Source organism: Oryctolagus cuniculus, chromosome 16, assembly GCF_964237555.1.
Source record: "Oryctolagus cuniculus chromosome 16, mOryCun1.1, whole genome shotgun sequence".
In the NCBI taxonomy this organism is placed as follows: domain Eukaryota; kingdom Metazoa; phylum Chordata; class Mammalia; order Lagomorpha; family Leporidae; genus Oryctolagus; species Oryctolagus cuniculus.
In genome coordinates, this window is record NC_091447.1 from 7,686,479 (window position 1) to 7,710,063 (window position 23,585).

A 23,585-nucleotide genomic window follows, 5' to 3' on the forward strand; every position below is an offset into this window, starting at 1 on the left:
TTGGTTCAAGTCCCAGCTGCTCCACTTCCAATCCAGCTCTCTTCAACTGTGCCTGGCAAAGCAGTGGAGGAAGTGGGAGACTTGGAAGAAGCTCCTGGCTCCCGCCTTTGGCCTGGCCCAGCCTTAGCTGTCACAACCATTTGGAGAATGAACCAGCAGAAGGAAGATCTCTCTATTTCTCCTCTCTCTCTCTCTCTCTCTCTCTCTAACTGTGCCTGTCAAATAAATACAAATAAATTTGAAAGAATGAGGAATTTGGACAGAGACAGAGACTGAGTGAAGATGAAGGCAGAATGCCACATAGACATGAAAGCTAAGACCAGAGTGATACATCTGCACACAAGGAACTGAAGATGAGAAACAAACCACCCAAAGTTAGAAGACAAGAAACAGTTCTCCTCTCACATCCCTCGGAGGAAATCAACCCTGCAATCCCTTGAACTTCAGCCTTCACAACTGGGAGGCAACACATTTCTACTGTTTAAGGCCCCAAGAATGTGGCACTTTGCTGTGACAGCCCTTCCAAACCAACACTCCAGGCCTGGGGTAAAGAGGGTTGATACAGATAAGACAGAAAAATCTAGAGCTGTTGCACACCATGGTCTCAATCAGTGCTGAGTGTCTGGAGTCTGCTCTGCTTTCTGCTACAACCCTGCCCGCACCCTCTCAGGGCAGCGTGGCCCAGCTGTTGCCTCGTGAGCCATGGGAGACAGAACTCAGTCTCCTGCAACAAGGGTGCTGATGGGTGAGCTTGTGTCTCTTTTCTTTCACTTCAGCTGATGAACTCCAGTGAGAAGTCTGGGATGGCCATGAAATGCAACATCCGTGTGACAGTAGCTTCTTCATTCTTAGTACAATATCCAAGCTTTTATTTCTTCCTTTGGGAAAAGAGGATGGGGGAGGCAAGGCACCCAGCTGAAGATTCGTTTTTCAGCTTCATTTGCTCAGAGGATGACCAATAGGCGGGAAGCATATTTCATAAGCTAGACACGAGAAACAGTTCATGCAGTTTCCAGAAGTTTATTCAGTGGACAGGTGCCTCTGCATCATTCTCCTCTTCTTTTGTCCCTTCCTAGAACATGATTATAATGTCCTGAGGTACAGCAGCCATTTGGGATTTTGAATAAAAGGCTAAGAGATTGCCCCTGGCTTCCCTGATCCCCTCGTGCTGGTGAAGAGATATTGGCATCTGCCCATCTCCAGCCAACAGAATGGGGAAATCGGAATTGTTCAATGTGGGTAGCAGAGAGTTGTCAATTTTGTGGGCACTAAATGAGGGCAGGCAGTCAATGCCTGTTTCTCTGATTCACCAAGACTTCTGCAAAGAGCTTCAGAAGTGCAAGTGCAGAAAAAGTACGGATTTTTAAAAGGAAGGACTTGAGGAATCTTTATTCTTTGGGTTTATGGTCACTCTGGAAACCCAAGAAACGACTAGAGCACAGTCTGAGAAGAGGCGTGATGCTGTGAAAAATGGGAAACTTTTTTTTAAGATTTTATTTTTTATTTATTTGAAAGAGTTGCAAAGAGAGGGACAGATAGAAAGAAACCGATTATGGGGAACATTTTGAAAGATGCTCCAGAACTTTGGAACCTGTCAAGTCACCTTGTTTTTCTTTTTCTTTTTAATGGATAGTGCTACATGTAACAGATTAAATAACAGTTACTCTTTGCTTCTAATAATTTCTGTTTCTTTTCTCCATTCAAAGGAAAATCAAAGGAAATACAGGGGAGTAAGCTATCATCTGAATCATTCTAAACTGAAGGTACAATCTTATTTCAGATTAGGTTTAGGTGGCAGCATTTGATACCTAAACAGTTAAGACATTCTTTGGGACATTCTCATCCTGTATCAGAGTACCCAAGTTCAAATTCCAACTCCACTTCCAGTCCAGGTTCTTGCTAATATGTACCATGAGAGGCAGCAGATGAATGCCCAAGAACTTAAGTCCTTGACACCCACGTGGGAGACTTCAGTTGAGTTTCTGCCTCTGGGTTTTGGCACAGTCCAGTCTCAGCCACTGTGAGCATTTAGGGAGTGAATCAGTGGGTGGAAGATCTTTCTACATCTCTCTTTCTCCCTATTTTGTCTCTCTGGCTTTCAACTAAAAATAAATAATACAAATACTGGGGGGAAAAAGGCTTACATTATCTTTGACATCACGTTAGAAACACATTGCCAAAATGCCTCTTAAACAAGTGAGCTTTAAGAAATTTCCCCACAATTTCCTAGTTAAGAAGCTTATTAAAAATCTATACTTTTGGGGCCAGTGCTAGGGTATAGCAGGTTAAAGCCCCGGTCTGCAGTGCCAGCATCCTTTATGGGCACTGGCTCAAGTCCTGGCTGCTCTACTTCCAATCCAGCTCTCTGCTCTGGCCTGGGATAGCAGTAGAAGATGGCCCAAGTGCTTGGGTCTCTTCTCCGAAGCCACCTGGGATATCTTGAAGAAGCTCTTGGCTTCAGATCGGCTCAGCTCCGGCCATCTGGGAAGTGAACCTGCAGATGGAAGACCTTTCTCTCTCTCTCTCTCTCTCTCTCTCTCTCTCTCTCTCTGCCTCCCTGTAACTCTGCCTTTCAAATAAATAAATAAATCTTTTTAAAAATCTATACTTTTGCAGCAATTTCCCTTTCCAATTTTATCCTTTCACATAAGAAGTCTTAGCTCAACTCAGTAGCAGGAACACCTGGTCCTGCTTCTTTAAGGGTGTCTTCTTCCACATGAGAAAGCTTCCAGGATGGTGCCAATACTGTGCACAGTGGATTAAGCTGCATATGAGCACTGGTACAGATCCCAGCTGCTCCACTTCCAATCTAGTTCTCTGCTAATACACCTGGGAAAGCAGTGGATGATGGGCCAGTACTTGGGCACCTGACACCCATGTGGGAGACCTGGATGGAGTTCCCAGCTTTCACCTGGCCCAGCCTCAGCTGTTGCAGCCATTTGGGGAGTGAACCAGCAAATTAAAGCCCTCTCCCTCTCCTTCCCTCCTTCCCTCCCTCTCCCTCTCCCTCCCTCTTCCTCTCTCTCCCTCCCTCCCTTTCTCCCTCTCCTTCTCTCTCTCTCCATCCCTTTCCCTCTACCTCTTTGTAACTCTGCTTTTCAAATCAATAAATGAATCTTAAATGGAAACAAAAAGATGTTTAAAAGAGGGAATAGAGAAACAGAGAGAATTTCCCTTTCATTACTTTACTCCCCCAATACCCATAACAGCCAGGATTGGGTCAAGCTGAAGTCAGGAGCCTGGAACTCAATCCAGGTCTCCCACATGGATCACAGGGACCCAAGTACTTGAGCCATCATTGCTGCCTCCCAAGGTGTGCATTAGCAGGGAGCTGGAATTGGGAGAGTAGCCAGGGCTTGAACCCAGGCATCTCCATACGGGATGCGGTTGTCCCAAGCAGCATCCTAACTCCTGTGCCAAACACCCACACTGGGAAAATATTTTTAATTGACACCATCCCAGAAAATTCAGCCAGAAAAACATTTTAGCATAGGTCCTACGGTGCCTGTCAGTCCCTCACTGACAATCTTAAGCAAAAACAGACTTAATTTGAGAAATATAGTATAATTCTTGGCCATAGAAACAAAACATTAAGTGATTCCAGAATTCTTATCTTCCTCTCCTCCTAGTTGCAGATTTTTAGTTTAGGACTAAGAGTCTGCTGGAATTTTTTTTAATTGTATTTATTTAGGAGGGAGAAAGGCAGAGAGACAGAGAGAGAGATGGAAAGATGTCCCACATCCTCTGTTTACTCCCCAAATATTCTCAATGGCTGCAGATGAGCTGGGACCAAAACAGGAGCTGGGGAGTCAATTCAGGTCTCTCACACAAGTGACAAAAACCAACTTGCTTGAGCCATCACTCACTATCTCCCAGGGTCTACACTTTTCAGAAGCTGGAATTGAAAAGCAGAGCTGGGTACAGACCCAGGTGCTCCAAGGTGGTTTGCAGGCATCCTTACCAACACAACAGCTAGGCTAAATGCCCTCCCCTCTGCTACTGTGTTAAGTGTTCCTTATCCTCATTCAAGCACCCTTCTCTTCATGTCCATAGCTGTTAGTTTCCTACATACTGCTTCTAAATGACGACTCTCTTGAGCTTCTTCACAGTTAGGAAGTAGATGTCTCAAATGCGTGTGGCGTCTTAGAATAGAAGACTTCCTGTTCATTATCTTGTTGGTGGAGAGGTTGCTGAGGTAGAGAGTATCATAAATTGGCATTCAGAGACAGGGTCAGAGCGGCTATTTATAAATCAGCCAGGGTTACATAGGTGTAAGAGAAGGAGCCGAGACTCACTCCTGTCGGCTCCCATTCCAACTCATATGCACTTCTCTGTACACCCCTTCTGTTATGGCTCCTGAAGTAGTTACATGTACTCCACCTGTGAGGAAGGCAATTGAAGTCACTCACTGCAGATAGAATTCACCCCCAGGCAGACCTGTCTTCCAGCTGAATTCTTATTATTGGTGAAAATTTATGAACGTAAAACAGCATAGAAAAAAAAAAAAGTCTGCTCGAAATAAGTATTACTCCCAACAATTAGGTCATTCACAAAAACTCTAACATTTAAGATCTTTCATTGAAAGGCGAACATAAAGTCATTCTTAAAAGCTGAACAGCTGACAAGCATTTCCAGGGGTGTCTTTTGCTTGAATTATGTGTTTCCCTTGGAGAGTTTTGTGAAGCCAGGTACAGGATGTCATAACAGTGTCTGATTGGTTCAGAGGCGTTTTGCTCTTAAATTTCCAGGATGTCTAACTTGTTTTCTCTGTTCCCCTATCTCATCAGTTATTACTAAGAAAACCCAGATTTCTACAATCTTGGAAAATAGTCTAAAATGTTAGTGAAGGATGACAATTGGTGGCAAAACTCCAGATCTCCTTTTCTGTTCCTACTTCATTTTAGCTCCTTGTGTAGCCGTGAGACTCCGGTTACCGTAACCACAAATACAAGGTTGAGTAAGCACACCCACAAGCCACAGCCCACAGAAATCAAAGCACATGTTGCAGGCTATGGTCTGAGTAACTGACGCCAATATCTGCAAGCTTAACCATCAGGTTTATCTGCATTTTCTCTTGAATGTTTTTATTTTTCTTAGCCAACTCTGTAGGGGAGTATCCTGGGATAATATATTAAAGCAAAACATTAAACCATTCCTCACACCAAGAAATCATTGCTTTAATTATGCTTTCAATAGATACTTGAGCGCTAACTCTGAAACAGACACTGTGGAAAACACTGGGGATATGATATAAACTGCATAAATATGGTTCTTGTCTCCATGGAGCTCACAGTCTGACATAAGAAATAAAAAAGAAAAAGTCAAACGTGACAAATGATACAAAGGTGATAATACAGTTTTCTATGAGGTAATTTAAAACAAAAAATTTCCCTGGGTATATCAAAGGCCAAACACAATTCATATATGTTAGGGTTAACGCCACTCAAACTCTCTCTTAAGAAAGCATTTAGGAATAGGAGCTGGCATTGTAGTTAGTGGGTAAAGCTGCTACCTGCAACACCGGCATCCCATATGGGCAATGGTTCGAGTCTTGGCTGCTCCACTTCCAATCCAGCTCCTTGATAATGCACCTGGGAAAAGCAGCAGAAGATGACCCAAGTGCTTGGCCTGTACAACCATGTTGGAGACCTGGAAGCAGCTCCTGGCTCCTATGCTCCAGCCTAGCCATGTGGCCATCTGGAGAATAAACCAGTGGATGGAAGATTCTCTCTCTCTCTCTCCTCCCCTTCCCTCTCTCTGTAACTTTGCCTTTCAAATAAATAAAATAAATCTTTTTAAAAAAGGAAATCAAGCAGTTAGGAATAAAAATAAATAAGGATGATGGTATAAGGATAACCATGAGCCTGCTATAATGTAAATAAAAATATTATTTTCAAACTTTAACCATTAAGTTTTGTATTTTGATAATAGAAATATAGTGTATTACAATATTTATGATAACATCTTTATATACATGAAGAGGTGTTTTGATTGTAAGTATAGAGTTAAATCAAAAGATAGGGACAGTCGTTTGGTGCAACAGTTGAGTCACTGCTTGGGGCACCCACATTCCATGTTGGAGTTCCTGCTTAGAGTCCCGGTTCCTTCGCTTCCACTCCAGATTCCTGCTAATGTACGCGCTGGGAAGCAGCAGATGATGGTTCAAGCACTTGGGTTCCTGTCACCCACATGGGAGATGCAGACTGAGTTCTGAGTTCCTGGCTTTGGTCCAGCTCTGACTATTGCAGGCATTTGAGGAATGAACCAGCAGATGGAAGATCTCTGTCATTCTATCTCTCTCTCTCTCTCTCAAATAAAATGAAAATATAGAAATAAATTTTTAAAATGGTATATTGCTTTATGCTAACACTTTTTTATAACAGTGAGATGAAACCTGTCTTGTTCCTTGTCTTCAATCTGATGCACTTAAGGGTGTAAGTCTTTGAGGTGACAGAGGCAGCCACAGTCAATTAACATGATATGAAATGGGCAGAATGTGTATATTTATAGTAAAGTGGTGAGCAACGTGGACAGTGCTTTAATGTGGTAATACAATGACATTCCATTTTCAAATTATTCACCTAAATTATTTGGGTTTTTTTCCAATTTAGTTGCTTATTTGAAAGGCAGAATTACAGAGAAAGGGAGATCTTGCATCTGTTGGTTCACTCCCCAGATGACTGCAACTGGGGCTGGATAGGGCTGACGCCAGGAGCCTGGAACTGTATAAAGTTTCATACATAGGTGGCTTTCTTCTGCCACTGCTTTCCCAGGTGTTCTAGCAGAGCTGGATCACTAGTAGAGCAGCTAGGACTTGAACTTGCTCTCATGTGGGATGCCAGTGCTTCAGGTGCTGCTGCCCCAAATGCTGGTCCCCCCCCCAAAATTAGTTGTTAAGAAGCTGTATGCAATAGCCTGATACTAAGTCTAATCATCAAAAATAAGCAAGAAATGGAGCACATTGAAAGTTGCTTTCCAGTGATCCCTGTTAAATATAAGAGTGGGAATAAGAGAGGGGAGAGATGTACAATTTGGGACATGCTCAAGCTGACTTGCCCCAAACGGTAGAGTTAGAAACATACCAGGGGATTCCAATTCAATCCCATCAAGGTAGCATGTACCAATGCCATCTCACTAGTCCATTTGATCAATTTCTGTTCACAATTGATCATAATGATAGGACTAAGAATCAAAGGGATCACATAAACAAGACTAGTGTCTGAAAATACTAACCGATAGAACAAAAAAGGGAGAGAACGATCCAACATGGGAAGCGGGATACACAGTAGACTCAAAACAGAATGGCAGATGTCTTAAACAGCACTCTGGCCTCAGAATCAGCCCTTAAGGCATGTGGATCTGGCTGAAAAGCCCATGAGAGGAGTATTTCAGGCATGGAAAGCCAAGACACTCGGGGGGGGGGGGGACCTAAATGAAAGATCTCTGCGAGTGAAATCCCAGTGTAAAGAACAGGTCATCAAAGAAGGAGGTGCCTTTCTCTGAAGGGAGGAGAGAACTTCCACTTTGACTATGAGCTCGTCTAAATATGATCAGAGTCAGTGAACTCAAAAGGCTTCCATAGCCTTGGCAACTCATGACAAGAGCCTAGGGTGATTACTGATGTCATAAACAAGAGTGTCAATTTGTTAAGTCAACAACAGGAGTCACTGTGCACTTACTCCTCATGTAGGATCTCTGTCCTTAATGTGCTGTACATTGTGATTTAATGCTATAACTAGTACTCAAATAGTATTGTTCACTTTGTGTTTCTATGTGGGTGCAAACTGTTGAAATCTTTACTTAATATATACTAAACTGATCTTCTGTATATAAAGAGAATTGAAAATGAATCTTGATGTGAATGGAAGGGGAGAGGGAGTGAGAAAGGGGAGGGTTGCGGGTGGGAGGGAAGTTATGGGGGGGAAGCCATTGTAATCCATAAGCTGTACTTTGGAAATTTATATTCATTAAATAAAAGTTAAAATAAAAAAGAAAGTTGCTTTCCATGACTCACCAGACATCCATAGTGAATCTGAGATACAACCAACATACCCTAGGCAAGCCCCCAAACTGATTGAACCATGCCAGGAAAAGAACTTTGATCACAGTAGAATCTCCACTGTGAAAATCTTAGCCTCATGTTAATGACTTGGAAAATATGACAGCAATCACATTTAATTGACAGTAGAACATCGATTTTTGTTTAGGTCTGCACTGCTATAAGTCAGCTTAGAAAACTTGCCATAGGAACTTTGTTCCAGTCATCAAGATGATCGACAACCAGAATAGATGATAATAGATAACCCAAGTATTAACTAGCTAGGTTTTTGAGATTTTTATGATGTGAAGTGCCCTCCAGTTTCAACAGTAAGAATCAAGGCTACTGAAGTTTAGTGTTGACTCATCCTGGAGTTGTTGCAGTACAAGTTGAGTAAAGCAATGACTTGTAGAAGACCTGTTTCTTCCTTATCTTTCTGACACACATCCCCTTGATTGCTGGTACACATTTCACTGCAGGGATCCATGAAACCAATGCAGATCTGTACTTTCAGAAACTGACAAAGGTTAAAATCCTCCAAACCACAGAATCCGTGATGTTTGCCAACCCCAGATTTATCTGTCCAAAAGAAATACTCCTACATTCTCCCTCTAGTCTTATCTCCTGAAGGGCTACCAACTCTGACAGCTGCTATACTCACAGCTATAGCCAAGCCCATTCTAGAGCAAATAGTGCCAAGAATAATCTTTTTTTTTATGTTCACAGTTCCCAAGGGAGTAGTTGTCAAATGGCCAGGAAATCCATCTGTGTGGCCAACCCACAGAGAAATATTCTTATCTAGTGTATATTTATTTTACTACTTGGTATATCATAAATATGATCCAAATTTCTCTTTTTCATGGAATGTTAATATATGTGTTCTGATCAGAGGCCGGAAGTCTCTGCCATTCCAGTGCTTTTAAGAGAGTAGCAAAATAAAAAGTTTCATATTGTATCCAGATATTTTTACTCTATTCATTTTTAAAAACCCTACATGCATATAACCAGCCCCACGTTATATTAAAAAATAGAAGAACATTTTATTTCTTAAGTACATTTCAAAGGAAAATATTGGAATTCTGGAATATTTTTATATGGAATATGGCATATGTACATGTTTTAAAAGATTGTTGAATTTATTAAAAGAATAATCAGATATATATAATTGCTTCAAATATCTAATCATGGGGCAGGCGCCATGGTACAGCAAATCAAGCCAACACTTGAGACACACACATCCCTTAGCAAATCCCATATCATGTCTGGGCTACTCCAGTTCAGATCCAGCTTCCTGCTACGGCATCTGGAAAGCAGTAGGGATGGCTCAGTATGTGAGTTCCTAACACCCACTTGGGAGACTTGGATAGAGTTCCTGGCTCCTGACTTCAGCCTGGCACAGCCCTGGTTATTGCAATCTTTTGGGAAGTGAACCAGCAGATGGGAGATCTCTGTTATCTGTCTCTCCCAGTCTATCACTCCGCATTTCAAAGAAATAAATATTTTTATAAAATATAATCACACTAGGGAAATGTTAACTATGACAATCTAAACTTTTCTATATTCAGTCTAATGTTTAACTCCTTTTCACTAATCCATATACAATCTTTCACTCAAAATAATGAAAAATAAAATTTATATATATATTTTAATTTCTTGGCACTTTCTCTTTTGAAACTTCATGTTTTAAAAGCAATTAAAATGGGACTTTTCAAAATTTTCAGCTTAAGAAAGTTGAGCACCCTCATGCCTGTTTGCTTCCCCTCCTAAGACAACCCACTTCAAATGACAGTAAAGACAGTGAGAGTAAAACCTATACTCTCAATAGTGACAGAAACAGAAGAAGAATGAGGAGGCCAGCAAGGGGTTTAATAAGAACAGCAGAAAATAGATGGGGAGAACTCCTTTCCACTGTTGTTTCAGACTTGGTACCCTAATATAACTTGTCCTCAAATTAACTCATGATAAAGCACACAAATGCACAATACCAATTAAATTCATGTGTCATAAAAGGAAAGGAATCAACATATGAAAGAGTTGTCTGTACCTTCATGTTTATAACAGCTCAGTTCAACCCAGATGTCCATCAACTGATGACTGGGTAAAGAGGAGTAGGAGTAGGTAAAAAGGAGTAGGGAAGTATCTTTATGTTCTTAGAATTGCATCTATGAAATACACAAATCATGTTCTCTTCATATTGATTTTTTTAAATGCTAATTTACAAGGTGATCAAATAAAATGAAACACTTGGGAATAAATTGAACAAAATGTGAATACTGAAAGTAACAAAAAAAGTAGGAGAAAATGAAGAGCTAACCATATGATGAGATTTACCATGTTAATGAGCCAAAAATTTAAGTATTGTCAAGATGTCAGTTGTCCCAAGTTTGATCTTTAAATGCAACTCCACCAATTAAATTCTTGCAGATCTTTACATTAAAATTAATAGATATACTGCAACAGTGTCTTGCCGGGCTTTGTATCAAATCATTGTCAAACAAATTGGTAGAAATTATATACCACTATAATATTTATGATTTTGTGGATATTTTAAAATTTACTTTATTTGAGTGAAGTTGAAAATCTTGTCATTTGAATATTCTTTATGGAGCCTCCTTATTTTCCTCCTGGACTACAGTCTTTTTAACATTTATTTGTTAAACTCTTTTTTTTTTTTTTTTTGACAGGCAGAGTGGACAGTGAGAGAGAGAGAGATACAGAGAGAAAGGTCTTCCTTTTCCGTTGGTTCACCCCCCAACACAATGGCCGCTGCAGCCGGCGCACCGCACTGATCCAAAGCCAGGAGCCAGGTGCTTCTCCTGGTCTCTCATGAGGTGCAGGGCCCAAGCACTTGGGCCATCTTCCACTGCACTCCCGGGCCACAGCAGAGAGCTGCACTGGAAGAGGAGCAACTGGGACAGAATCCGGCGCCTAACCGGGACTAGAACCCGGGATGCCGGCGCCACAGGCAGAGGATTAGCCTATTGAGCAGCAGCGCCGGCCTCTTTATTTAGTGGAGTCATTACATCTTTGACTATAATGTAAATTTAAAATATATTTCCTCAAAAATAATCAAATATTAGGTTGAAAAATATAGAAAAACAAGTAGACATCAAAATTTACCCGCAAATACAAAAGGCTATAAAAAACTGTTTTACAAATCAAGAACAAGTGTCAAGTACTTAGATCACATGGTTCCATGACTTATTCTAATACTACCATCATCATCATGACAGTCCAGTATTGGTTTCAGATCAATGGAAGAGAAGAGTGCAAGATTGGACCAGTATGTAAGTGGCTAATTAATTAACAAACATGCCAAGATAATTCTTAGGGTAAGATTAAAGTGTGACAAAGTGACAAAGTGTACTGGGACAATTGATATGTGAGTAGGGAAAATCAACTTTAACCCTCATAACATGGCAAGCACAAAATTTAATTTGAAACATAGTATAGAAATAAAAAGTTATGTGAGTCCATTGTGAACTCTTTCAATGACAAAAATTGAAAAATTTTGGAGTGCCAAGCAATAGAGAGTATGTGAATCAACACACTCTCTTGGGCATTCATGTTAGAAATATCTTGTGTTTCTACTGCATTATAAAATATTTTTGCAATATCTTTTGAAATTGGATAATAGTATAATCTATGGTCTATCCACATTGTCATATGAGCATATTCAGGTTAACTTGTACATGTGTGATCCATGAAATACATATAACAGTATTCATTTCAGCACTTTATAATATGAAATAATGGAAGTATTAAATGTATATCTTCAAGATGACAAATTATAGTATATTCATACAAGGGAGAATTATACTATAGTAAAAATAAGCTAACCAAAGCCACATGAAACAGTTTAAAATGAATGTTATGGAGAAAATGTTAAGAAAAATAGGTAGCCTCAAAAGATTACATACTTCACATTATTCTATTTATAAAATTCAAAACAAATTGAACTTACATTAATCTTTTCAGCTTTGATTCCTTGCAGCAGAGATGGCCCAAGTGCTTGGTCTCCTGCCACCCACGTGGGAGACCTGGATGGAGCTCCTGGCTTCAGCCTTGCCCAGCCTTGGCCAATGCAACCATCTGGGGAGTGAGCCAGGGTATGGAAAATCTCTCTCTCTCTCTCTCTCTGTCTCTCCCTATCTCTCTGTAACTATGACTTTCAAATAGATAAATATTTTTTTAAAAAAAGTAACAGAAATGAAAAATGAATAAGCACATGAAGAGCATAAATATATCTTTTGTCTCTAAAGAAAAAAATCAATTTTCAGGGAAATTATAAAAAAATGAAACACTGAGCTACCAATGAATTAAAGAAAAGTTAATCCTGGGCCATGGCTATGGGCTCAGTGGCTAAGCCTCCACTTGCAGCTCCAGCATCCATACAGGTGCCGCTCCATGTCCTGGTTGCTCCTCTTCTGATTCCAGCTCTCTGCTGTGGCCTGAGAAAGCAGTGGAAGATGGCCCACATGCTTGGACTTCTGCACCGCATAGGAGACCCAGAAGAAGCTTCTGGCTTCTGAATTCTAATGGCATAGATATTCTCATTTTTTATCATTTGGAATAAAAAAAGTTTATATGAAGAAATGAGATCTAATTTTTTGATCATCATCAATAAAAGAAAGAAAAATCCTACTGGAATTATTTAAATTTGAGACCAATTGTGGCTACATAACGGCCCTGGTACTGTGAATAAAGTATAGCACTGGCTGTCATATTGGAAACTCCATAGTTAATATTCCAGAGAACACAAGCAATGCCATCGTGATGTTCTCTGGAATTGAGAAAAACAAGTAGGAGAAGAAAAAAAATGGAATTTCAAGTGGCAATTCCTTCGGAAAAGGACTGTGAATAGAAAGAACCTTCTTCTTCTAGGTGATCATTTCCTGTGTGAATAAATCATGTTCAGAGAGGTTAAGAGCACAAAGCCAAAATAAAGAACCTCGTGCCCCTGGGTCCAGTGTAGCTCAACAGGCTAAGCTGTCACCCGTGACACTTTCGTCCCACAAGAGTGACAGTTGGAATCCGAGCTGCTCCACTTCCCATCCAGCTCCCTGCTAATGTGCCTGGGAAAAGCAGCAGCAGATGGCCCAAGTGCTTGGGCCCCTGCACCCAAGTGGGAGACCTGAATGGAATTCTTGGCTGCTGGGTTTCTGCTATTTGGGGAGGTAACCAATGGATGGAAAATTCTTTCTGTCTCTCCTTCTTTCTGTGCAACTCTGCCTTTCAAATAAATAAATAACTATTTTAAAATAATTTTTCTTGTACAGAACTGATATCATCCCAGGGATTGGCCAACACTGGAGCTTCATCTTACGCCTTCCACTCAAGACTATTTTTACTCCTGTGCCAAGGTGCTATCCCGTGTCCTATTGTGTAACAAATATCTGTTTCCCTTTGCTCCAAAAGAGGCTAAATAAGCCCAAGAACTGAGTGGCAAAAAGTAATCTTAAAGGCTTATGGAATATTTTACAATCATCACGGTAGGTGGGCTGAGTTGCCCACATCAGTCATGGAAAGGCGACAGAAAGAGGTACCTGAGAGCCCATGGGTTGGTCAGAGCACAGCTGAAGTGAGGCATCCTTCAGAGTTGTTGTAGACTGCACTTAATGTGAACACACCCACAAGAGGTGACTGCAATGCTCTTGCTCTCACAGCCAGCAGAGATCAGAGTCCCTCAGTGAGTCCACCTCACCCTATCCCTGGTTAGCCCTGCATGAAATTTATTCGGCTTGCCTTTGTTTTCAGATTTAAAACTGTCCTGGGGGACAAAACATTTTCTTTTGAAGGAATGCTAAGTTGCAAACCCATCCCCTAGCAAGGTGGCTGACACATGCTCCATTCCTTGGATGGTTTTGCTACTGGTGCTGTTAAAAGATCCCAGCTCTCTGGATGCTGTGAAAGACAGAGGACAATCTTGTCCAGAGACTAAAATCTATTCTCTTCCTCCTGCAATTAAAATAAGAAAAAGGGAGTGTTCCGATCGTGTTCCTATCCCTAGTTCTAATTCAGTCTTTCATCTTTCTTTCCAAGAAATTCCCGCTGGCACACGACACCCCAGGAACAAGGAAACCCCAAATCACATCTTGCTAAAATTATCCCTTGTGAACAAGTATTCCGTGTAGTACAGAATTGTACTAAAGTTTTTATTAATAGCCCAGTTTTGGGGCTGGCACTGTGGTGAAGTGAATTAAAGCCATTGCCTGCAGTGCTGCCATCCCATGTGGGTGCCAGTTATAATCCCAGCTGCTCCACTTTCTCCACTTTCAATCCAGCTCCCTGCTAATGCACCTGGGAAAGCAGTGGAGGTTGGCCCAAATCCTTGGGCCCCTGCAACCATGTGGGAGACCCAGAAGAAGCTTCTGTCTCCTGGCTTCAGATTGGACCAGCTCTGGCCATTGCAGCCATTTGGGAAGTGAACCAGCAGATGGAAGACTCTCTCTCTCTCTCTCTCTCTCTCTCTTTCTCTCTCTTTCTCTCTCTTTCTCTCTCTTTCTCTGTAACTCTTCCAAATACATAAAAATTAATCTTTCAAAAAATCTCAGTTTTGATTTTCTTATTTCCAGACTCATTGCACAATTTTTTATCTTGTCTTTATATTATCTATAGCTCTGTTTTATCAGAACTGAATGAATCTTGGGCTTTGTATTATTTTCACACCATGTAAAGAGAGATGAGGAAATAATTCCCCAGTCTCGGCCTTGCACAAAGGAAGGCTCAGTTAGGGAGCACTGCCAACCTCCAGATAAAATCTGTTTATAGGTTAGGAGTGCTTGCCATCCCTGCAGATCAGATGTCCACAAACACATTGCTGTATCGCCTCCTCTGACAGCTGCTGACTTAGGGGCGGTGACTTCACATCATCTCCCAGCTCACTGGATTTGCTCAAACGTCCCATTCTCAAGCAAAGAGCAGGTTTTCAAAATTCTACCTGAACCTGCCCTGGGAGCAGCACGCTCTCATGTTCAGGGGCAGCACGTGGCTGATGAAGTATTTGGTCTAATCTCGCAAGCATCCCGAAGCACCTGCGGGCGTGGAGGCAGAAACACACTTGCGCAATGGTGTGTGTGGTGCTGATCTGTCCACAGCTTATGCACCACTCACACTGGCCTGTGTGCTGTGCCTTCAACATACCACGTGTGATCCTGCTTCAAGATCTTTTTATTTCCTTGTCCTCAACTGGAGATAGAAAGATGGTTTGCCTCTTCCACAACTGCGTGCTCAGACGTCGCTTTCTTAGTGAGATGTCATCGGGGCACTCGATTTAAAGTTACAACTCTGCCCTCCCAGCACTCCACAGCCTTATCTGTTTCTCCCTTCTCTGTCACACTCACCACCTTCTCCTGGTTTCTAGATTAACTGCCTCTTATTATTCTTGAACACCAATATGCACGACACTCCAAGATGCTCGAAAAAAACATTTTTAATAAATGAATGAATTTAAAGATGATGTAACTGATGTCAGCTTATTATCTGGATATAAAGTTCAATGTGTCATTTTTTCAGCATAAGGCTGAAAGCTCTGTGTTCTTTCTAATATCCAATTGCTGGGGTTCCCCCTCCCCCAACAGATTTTTTAGCAACCCCCATGTCCAAGTATTAACATCTCACTGACCTTCTTTGTCAATTCTTGTTTGACATTTCCTAGCTCCACAAAGAGGGGTTTTCCAAGACAAAAAAAAAAAAAGAAAGAAAAAAGAAAAATCTCACAAATAAAAAAAAATTGGCCCTGCTGCAAGGATGAAGGGAAAGTGCCCCCAAGAGATCACGTAGACAAAAGGCAAGAAGAGCAGGGGCCGGGGCTGGAGGAGAGAAAGCCCAGGGCCCAAGGAGTTCCCTGCTCCTCTCCCCAGATGAAGTCTCTGGTCGGAGCCGGTCCACCCCACTCAGAGGGCCACTAGGATCCATGGCTGCTAGCCAGTGCTGTGCTGAACTCCCCAGCATACTGTGTCCTGAGCAGATGTCCGCAGGGAAGGGATGATTTCAGAAGATGGATCTGCCCCCGATGATTTCTCCTCTGGCCTTGGCTGGGGGACTTTTTCCATCTCCCCTAGTTTTTTTTTTTTTTTTCAGTCTAGATTTTTATGAGTTCTGAACAAGAGTATTTTAGATGTCCCTAGTAGCTGAGATCCAGTCTTAGACAAAAGTCCTCTAAGACTGAAATATAAATAGAGAAGCCTTCAGGATGACATCATGCTGTATGCACACCAGAAGTGACCACAAATAACCTACAATAACCTTTAAAATTAGTTTTTTCCTGACTTCATAAAACAATATTTTATTTGGCAGGCATATATTGGCAAGCTTCTTCAAGAGCTCTATTTGTTTTCTGTATCCAGGAAGACACAACCACTGTTTTCACATAGGTTTCCTTCTCTGCTGTGGTTTTGCCATTTTCTGCTTCTTTATGAGTGGCTGCTGCAGAATGTTTTTCTTGGGGACGTTTATTAAGAGCAGAAGGATATGAATGAACAACCATCCTTATAACAATGCAGGGCGGGTTTCTCCTTACCTTTCTCCCAAGTTCCAGGGACAGCAGTGGAACCGATCCACCACAACCAACTCGCTCTGTCCTGGGTTCTCTAATGTGTGGCTGGAGAACATATCTGAGAGTCCATTGAAGGAATTTGGTCCACTTGTCCTTTGATGCATTCCTTACATTCAAGATTAGACAGAGAATATAGCACCATGACACAGCTTGAAAAGAGGGTAAATCTCTTCCAGGCCAAAAAAAATTAAGCTCTAGCTTTGACAACACGGTCCCCTTAGAAAATAAAAGTGATATATTTTTTTCTAAGTATGCTACTGTATTAGAAAATGCTTTCTGGGAAGGAGGCAGGAGAGTGGAAAAGGAAGGAGGGAGGGAGAGTAGGTTGGGGAGGATGGAAAGTATCATTTTGTTCTCAAAACTGAATATATGCACTTCATGATATTTGCTTTCTTTGCATAAATAAGTACATAAAAATCCTTTTCCGAATCTAAGTTCCCACCCCTCGGTTTTTCAAAATCCTCTGCCATTTCCTAGAAGACGAAGAGGAGGGAGTATAAAATCTTCTCAAAGGCAATAAAAACAAAAATAAATATTTCTCAAATAAACAGCACTTCCAGCCTGTGCCACCGTATTTCATTTTCTTCTTTCTACCCCTGCTCACCATCTTCTCTCACACAGGCAGAGAGGAAGGTTCCAATAGTTAACCTTGTACTGTTGACCCAACCAAAATTAACTGGCTATGTAACAATTTAGTTGTCCATATAAAAACAGGAAGAGAGATTTCCCCAAGTAACCTTTATTCACCATGAGAAAAACAGCTGGCGCTCTCTCTCTCTCTTTCTCTCTAGCTGTGGCTCTCTCTCTTGCTCTCTCTCTCTATGTAAGCCCAGGGGGCATGGATGAAAGCATGTATGCTTTTTATCTCTTCTCTTGCAAATGGGTGGCTTTTCCAGTGGAAGTGTGCCAGTGCATAAGAAAGTCTCGTCAAAATATTTAAAATTCTATCTTTATAAGATGAGGTCGTTGAAGCAAAGCTTTCTCACCCCTGTTATGCGCAAAAAAAAAAAAAAAATCACGGCAAAATAACCATGGAAACCTACACCTCTTCCTCCTAGGAAAGGAGGGAGCGATTAATAAGAAACACTGCCCTTCCAACAACACAAATCCGAGCCTGAGTACCAGACTTCTTTTGTGTCCCTGCTTTTCAGTAGTTCTGCTACATTTCCCACAGTGCACTGCTGGGATTTTGTATTTTTTATTTTCGCTACGCATGCTCACACATCTGTTGCACATGTGTGATCAACCGACCGGAGTCCGAGCCAAATGTCCTGCAAAAACGGACGGAGTGGGTAGAGCATTCCTTGGAGAGTCAGGCACTGCCTCTGGTGGCCTGCCTCCAAGAGCAGTGGTGTAATAAAGAAAAGAAATCTGCTCATTTGAATTGCATGGAAATGAACTGTGTCCTCCCCTCAAAGACCATATGGGAATGATCCCTGGAGGGGTGGCGCACAACACCTAGGGCTGGCCGACTCCACTGGACGGCTGTAAACGAACCTGTGGAGTCAGACTGGGAGAGGCAGCCAGGCGGATGAGAAGCATGCAGCCGGAGGCAGGAGTCCTATCTGGTGGCCCTGCGTCACGTCTGAAGGAGAGAAACTCCATGGAAGCAAGAAACGCCAGCGAGCCAGCCGTCTTGCAGAAATCCTCCGTCTCCCATTAAAAAGCCATTCTTGGATCTCACCTCCGGTAAAGTGAACCCTGCTGGAGACAAGGCATTGCACCTGAGCAGTAGCCAGAGTTCCTTTGCAAGCAAATGAGCTCCGTGAGACTCAATGGACCTCTGCAAAGCAGAAAGGCAGTCTTCATAATCAAACCTGCACCAGAGCCCGGAGCCCAGGGACAGAGAAACCGGAGACGCCGGCTGTCCTGCCTGTGTTCTGGCAGGTCCCCTCAGTGAACCTGATCCAACCACAAGTAGCTGGTGACCTGCAGCAGACCTGTGACATCCTTAGGGGCCACACAAACACACACCTCGATCTTCTCTGATGGGGAGGGATTCAGATAACATCGGGAAATTTGTTATAAGATACAAATACATATATATGTACATCAAAAGATAGGAAAGAGTAAGCTAAGTATTGCTGTGTTTTTGGAGTATGGTCCTTAATTACAAGAAAATCCTCATCACTTTTACTAGTTTTAAAGTTTTCATTTATAGGGGCCGGCACTGTGGCCCAGCAGGTAAAGCTGCCACCTGCAGTTTTGGCATCCCCTATGGGCGCGGGTTCCAGTCCCAGTTGCCCCATTTCTGATCCAGCTCCCTGCTAATGTGCCTGAGAAAGCAGGAGAAAATGGCCCAAGTACTTGGACCCCAGCACCCACGTGGGAGACCCAGAAGAAGCTCCTGGCTCCTGGCTTCAGATGGGCCCAGCTCTGGCCCTTGCAGCCATTTGGGGAGTGAACCAGTGGATGGAAGACCTTGTCTCTCTGTCTCTGCCTCCCTGTAGCTCTGCTTTTCAAATAAAATAAATCTTTAAAAAAAATTTTTCATTTATATCAAAAGTGCAGTCCTGATTCCTTCTTTCATCTTCCTTGAGAAAAAGAACATAATTTCAACTCATTCAGTCTAAAATCAAAATACGTTATATAGAAAAAATTGGGGAAATCACCTTAGACAAGGTGTTAATCTTGCTTGTACTTTTTCTGTTCCAATCATCTGATGATAATGATGGTGCAAGAATTCCTAAGACTTTATTTCCTTCTCAACCTTCATTTTGTTGTTTTCTCTAAGCTCAAAGTGAAGTTATCCATATACCAAAATTTAAATTTTGAATCAATGTGAATTTTTTTCTAAGTTTCCTGAAAATTGAAGTCTCATTTTTCCTATCAGATATGACTTTGTATTTATATTTCTAAGATTTCATTACAATAATTTTGAGGAAATTCTGTGATCGTTACTTATAAAAGCAAGACATTGTGTAATGGGGTAATAGTAGATAGTACCTCCTGAAAAGTCTTACTAACAGCAACTCATTTAATCTACACCAGGACCCAGTAAGAGAGATATTAATATTAACTCTATAATTCACAGATGAGGAAACTGAATTCTATCAGAATTTTGTGATTTGTCCAAAGTCCATAGTAGATAGTATGCCTGAGGTGCAATTCCATCTCTGTTGTCTGGAGCCGATATTTGGGAGTGCCCATGACACCACTGTACTAGAAGAGTCTTTGGGTTTTTTTTTTTTTGTTTTTTGTTTTTTTTTTTGGTTTTTGAAATAGGATCTGGCATTGTCACTTTAAACCTGTCTTTCCTATATTCCAAGACTATCAAAAGGGGAAATTCTAGTTACTTCAACAACGTTGTAGTTCTTCTAAAACATCTCATGGGGCCAATGCTGTGATATAGCCAGTAAATCCAACACCTGCAGTGCCAGCATCCCATATGGGCGCCAATTCGAGTCCCAGCTGCTCCACTTCTGATCCAGCTTTCTGCTGTGGCCTGGGAAAGCAGTAGAAGGATGGCCTAACTCCTTGGGCCCCTGCACCCACATGGGAGACCTGGAAGAAGCTCCTGGCTCCTGGCTTCGAATCTGTGCAGCTCCAGCTGTTCTGGCCACCCGGGAAATAAACCAGCAGATGGAAGATCTCTCTCTCTCTCTCTCTGCCTCTGTCTCTGCCTCTCTGTAACTCTGCCTTTCAAATGAATAAACAAAACTTTAAAAAAAAAAAAAACTATGTCACTAAATATTTTTCCTTTCTTCAAATCTCAAGACTTCCTCTGATTGAAGTGCTAATCCATTGTCCCTCTGTTTCTTCAACCTTTTATTCCCATGGGAAAAAAGCCAAAATTCTTTCACCTTTCCATAGAAGTCATTTTTTTCTAAATCAATGTATTTTGCTAAAAGTAGAGCTCTTTGAGTAAAACTCATGTAGGTAAATAGCTGTTGTTTTAAAATATTTTGAAAAAACTCAATGTTTTTTAATGCAAGTCTGTCCATAAGGCTTTGCCCTCTGCTTGCTTATAAGTCATTTCTACTTGAGGCTCTCTATGAAGATTGGGAATCGCAAAAATGGCTCTTGGAAACCACATGGCAGTAGATAGCATTTCCACAGATAAGTGTATTTCATAATTCTCATAATAGCAACACAGATTTTTTTCACTATCATCAAATTTGATAGTGACACACCAAGGAAATGTCAGCCACTCTTCACTGGTGATAAAGAGGCCATTGGATTCTGAGGCCATTCTCCAATCTATTTATTGCAACCCTGTTCCCTGTGGCAACAGGGAAGCCCTGAGTACAAAGTGTGTGGGAAGATGTATCTCATTTTCACAGATCAGAAAGCTGAGCAGAGATATTAAATTCTATTTATGAGGTCAATGAAAATATCAGCAGAACCGTGATGAGCCAAATCTCCATCCCACAAAATGTCTAAAAATACATTGGACTTCCAAGTGCTATGTAACTTGTATTTTAAGACATTCTGCGAAATGAACGTATTCGCAGAGCCACGCCTTTCGCTTCAGCACTGAGACTATCAGTGTTTATCAGAGGCACGGGAAGTTCCCAGCCGCCTGCCAGCTGATCTTGGAGCAGAGAACGGAGAGGAGCCCCCCTGTGTATTTTTTTGGCGCACATCTGTCTCCAGAATGTACAGCGTCATCTGTGCTAAGTAAGCTAAAAATACTAAGTTTGTTCTTAGCTGGGGACCAAACTGTAGAAAAGCACATTCTCACCCTTTGCAGCTCAGATCTGCCATTTGAAGGATGGGACTAACTGTCCTACTGCAAGTTTTGGGTCTAGCTGCCCTTTTTTTTTTTTTTTTTTTAACTGATTCCAAGGGTGGCTTGATTTGTTCTTTTGGGGGCACTTACAAGAATCTTCCTGAATCTTCGTGAAAGGCTTAGGTGTGTTTTACTAAATCTGAGTAGCCATATTCACACAGGAGCATTTCCAGGTTTATAAGAAATAAACTCCTCATCATACAGACAATGTGGGCTAATATTCTTGGAAATTCTTACCTGAACTTTCAATTGTGAATTGAAGAAATTGACATGTATAGCATCCTCATGTGTGTGTGTGTGTGTGTGTGTGTGAGAGAGAGAGAGAGAGAGAGAGAGAGAGAGAGGCAAATTAGCCAAAAATGAGGATCTTGCAGGCCAGCCCAAGGATGCCTCAGAGATGTTTTAGTGGGAATGCCTGTGCCATCGGCATACAATGAACCATACTGTGTGTGAAAACGGGAATCTGAGTTCAGCAGTGCTCCTCCTTGCTTTCTCTTCCTTCCCCTCCCCTCTCCAAGTCCTTTCACTTCCTAATCTGCCTAATCAAATGCTAAGTCAAGAGCAAGAGCCACAATCAGGTTTGTCAATTAAAGCGCAGAGTTCAAAGTTGACGCCGGAGTGAGTAATTGCTTTTGAAAACCACAACCAGCAGGCAGCTGCCAGATCTTTGCAACAGTTTATTTAACCTCAAAACATCTGATCAATTTTATTATCTCCACAAGAAGGAAGATGTCCCGGAAAGAAAGGCTTCACTATATGACACATCCTAGATGTTTGAAGGGAAATTCAAGTGCTCCATCCCTGTAAACAGCCTTTCGCCAGCGCCTCGCAGAGAAAACAAACCGAAATCGCACTCTCTTTGCTCAGAAGTCAGCAGAAACGAAGAACAGCATGATGTTCAGCCCCGGCTGGGAGTGTGCAGCAGGGGCCAGGAACAGACAATTTACAAAATTACAAGGTTTAAAAACATCCAAGCATCCGGCTCATGATGTTGGGAGTTTTTATTCATCCAGAGAAGAGACAGAGAGGAGGCTGCCAACCTCACCAAAACAAAGAGGATCGCGTTTCCAGGCTGCTGCCTGCACTCTGCTGACCTCAGGACTCTGAAATCTGCCCCGTGGCTCCAGGGATGGAGAAGCTGGAAGCGTGGATGCTGAAGCCGAGCCTCAGAGCTCCCGCTCCACGCAACAGCCCCTAGAGGGGTTTCTCCCAGCTCCTTCTTCCGTTCTGACCCCTCCGTGTGCACCCCCGCCAAGTCCTCCCTGCAGCTCTCTGGGTTCCATCCCACAATGCCTCAGCAAGCACATCGCAACCTAACAGATTAAACAGACTGCACGGATGATCCTGCCAAGACGCGATCTTGATTAAGGACATGGGCTCTGGAGGGGTCTTCATGGAGTCGAAGGCCAGTTCCACCATTGCCTAATGGGACGATCCTGAGCACACAACTTCTCTTTGCCTTGCTGCCCCCTCATCTCCAACCCCATGGTTTGTTGTGATAACTGAACAATGACCACCATGCGTGAATGGCTCAGGACCAGCATGCACCCAGAGCATATTCTCTGAGAGAATTGGCTGTTGGTTTTTTGTCATTCACTCAGAACACTGTCTTCAGTTTCCTTTGGCCTGGAAACCTGGACTATTTTTTTTTTCAAAGATTTATTTATTGGGGGCCGGCGCCGTGGCTCACTTGGTTAATCCTCTGCCTGCGTCGCCAGCAACCCATATCGGTGCCAGGTTCTAGTCCCGGTTGCTCCTCTTCCTGTCCAGCTCTCTGCTGTGGCCCGAGAGGGCAGTGGAGGATGGCCCAAGTGCTTGGGCCCCTGCACCTGTGTGGGAGACCAGGAGAAGCACCTGGCTCCTGGCTTCGGATCGGCGCAGCACTGGCCGTGGTGGCCATTTGGGGAGTGAGCCAATGGAAGGAAGACCTTTCTTTCTGTTTCCCACTCTCACTGTCTATATCTCTACCTGTCAAATAAAAAAAAAAATCCCATAAATGCGAAATATGGACTGTCTTTAAATTTAAAAAAAGGGATTTATTTATTTAGTTGAAAGTCAGAGTTACACAAAGAGAGGAGGGGCAGAGAGAGAGAGGTCTTCCATCTGCTGGTTCACTCTCCAATTGACCGCAAAGGCCGGAGCTGCACCAATGCAAAGCCAGGAGCCAGGAGTTTCTTCTGGGTCTCCCACATGGGTGCAGGGGCCCAAGGACTTGGGCTATGTTCTACTGCTTTCCCAGGGGCAGAGAGCTGGATCAG

General features: G+C 42.3%; 1 long non-coding RNA gene across 1 annotated transcript; it reads right to left on the reverse strand.

The window, feature by feature from the left end:
• Positions 1 to 13,303: 13,303 nt before the first annotated feature.
• Positions 13,304 to 23,255, reverse strand: LOC138845847 (uncharacterized). The gene is made up of 2 exons (XR_011383048.1): positions 18,093 to 23,255; positions 13,304 to 16,701 (listed from the first exon to the last, which is right to left on the reverse strand). It is a non-coding gene; the product is annotated as an uncharacterized lncRNA (long non-coding RNA).
• Positions 23,256 to 23,585: the final 330 nt, after the last annotated feature.